The sequence below is a fragment of the Centruroides sculpturatus genome, unplaced genomic scaffold, assembly GCF_000671375.1.
Source record: "Centruroides sculpturatus isolate CEXI.00-Female unplaced genomic scaffold, Cexi_2.0 scaffold569, whole genome shotgun sequence".
NCBI lineage: Eukaryota > Metazoa > Arthropoda > Arachnida > Scorpiones > Buthidae > Centruroides > Centruroides sculpturatus.
Window position 1 is genome coordinate 392,985 of NW_019384810.1, and position 2,578 is coordinate 395,562.

Sequence of the window (2,578 nt, forward strand, 5' to 3'; positions counted from 1 at the left end):
AAAGGAAACTTAGTAGCTTCTATTTAGCTATGATAGATCGTATTAATGTTTAGTCTTTGTAGTATATTTTTTATTATTAGGTATCGTTTGAAATTTATTTTTTATTCTTATTAATTGATTTGTTATCAGTTTATTGATATTTTTGAATTTTTGAACTTATTGTTCCATTTATTATGTATTCCATTTTCGTATGTTCTAGCCTGATGATGATCCGTTAAGTGGATCGAAAACGTTCGTTTTTAATAAAACTCCCTCAGCAAACAATAAGGTGTTAGTTACGTTATTTATAGAACGATTGTAAACGTTCCAGAAACGTTGAAAATAGTTCGTTTGACTAAACGTAAAAATTCTCTACTTAGTCGGGAAACGGGGGACCTAATTCTTGCATTCTGTGAAAACGGGTAAGATTAGATATAATGTAATTATCTTAATCTTCACTATCGTTACTTTTTGCCCAGCGAAGCCGGTCCTTGCAGCTAGTATAAAATAAAATCTGAAACGAGTCATGAAATTAAGAAAAATTTTGGACGTCAAAATAAATTTTCGTCACTATCACTATAGAAATTAAATCTACTGTTAGAAATAACATAAATTTTATAATTTTGTCTAAAATCAATGACGTAAGCATTTTCCTTACATAGAATACATTGTGTAATTAAAATTTATTTTATTTAATCAATGTTTTATACAATAATGAATATTTAAAATTAACGTTTAGAAATATGCAAAGCCATGTTTATAACATACCTTTTGCAGCTTGAATTGTTTATTTTTCAAAAAAGCGTATCCTATTAATAAGCCCAAGCAGTAAATACTCAGATGTATAAAGTAAGGTTTCTGATAGAAGTACAGAATCATATTCACGAGGTTTCTGTAAGTTATTCAAAAGAATGAAGCTGCTTTTATGTAAAGAGTGTATCAAGATGAAAACAAAATAACAGACAAATATGTATACAAAATATAAATAAATAAATAGACAAAAAAATTACCCGCCATGTAAAGTACTGTACATCAAAATTAATTGCGTGAATATTGGAGAAATGTTTATTAATTAAGATACCTTAATAATTACTTAATAACTTCTTAATTAATTAACCGTTGAATGTTTGAAAAAGCAATAAAAAATTAACTTTTCTGAAAAGTAATTCCTTACATTTTTAACGAAATATGATTAACACACGAATATTTATAAAAAATTCTAAACTCCGAAACATATTCTGTAAGAAATTCTTTTGAATTTATTTTTTTATGCGTATTTTATATTACGCCTTCCTTTACTCAAAAAAATTTAACATTAATTGGATAATCGGTTTAGTTAATGTAATGTACTGAGTTAAACAAATAATATGTCTATCATCAGTGTTTCATGTGAAACATTAACAGACAGACTATTTTCCCTACGATAGATTCGGACAGATTCATTAAATCAGTTAAACGACGCGCCAACACACAAATTTTATAATTAATATAGTCTCGGTTCTAATGAGGTTTCATGGCACGAAATTTACAACTTTGCTTACAGAATTTTATTTCATTTATGTTATTTTAGTCGCTCTGCAACGTGACAATAATCAACTTAACTGGTCATTGTCACATCCTGACACATCGTGCTCAGAAAGTTTCTTTCAAGTTCGAACGATAAATCTTTTTTTCTTTTTTATCATTATTCGTTTCTCTTGAACTGTTCGTTACCGTTATGAGTGTTACAAAATACATAATGACCAGTAAAAAGAACTCTCTCGCTGGAAAGCACAGAAAGAGTCATTTTCGGTATTTCATGCAGAAAGTAAGACAGATTAAATTATATTTGATAAAGATATTCTTAATATAAAACATCTTCAAGATTTTTTGATAAACCAACGATGACGATATATTTCTTAATTAGAAATTGACAAATATACGATATAATTCCTGTCACTGAGAAAACATACAATACTACTGTTCCAAATGTTAGCCATCTGCAATAAAAACAATTTGAATTGACATTTACTAGAATAATATTGATAATGATTTTTTAAATTTTAATTATAATATGTAATTTAGTTATTTAAATTTTTTTCAATTAAATAAAGATGATCAAGGATTAATCTTAAATTTATGTGTAAAAATTAAAACTAAATGCATTCACTAGAATTATAATTAAATCAATTACAGTTTACTCTCCATGTTTACAATTAAACGTGATTCAATTAAATACATGCTTCTCATAGTAATTGTGTAATGTATTCATTTCTCAATAATTATTTACAATTGGAAATATTATTAAACTAAAATAGCATTAAAAACCCACAATACATAACCACACTGTAATTGCATCCCTTCTCCAGGGGTTAATGCTAGAACTTAAACTTGAAATATGTCATTCTAATATACAATATTCAACTTTCAAATGATTAACAAATGTAGCCTGAAGGAGGCCTGCTCGATAAGGTATTTACCTTATCGAGCAGGCCTCCTTCAGAGTACTTAATTATTGAATCACAATGTCAGAAATTTATGTAGAAATTATACACTATAAAAGCATGAGTTTTAATGCAGCTGGAAAAAAGGGCCCTTGAAAATTGGCATTTTGGTTATA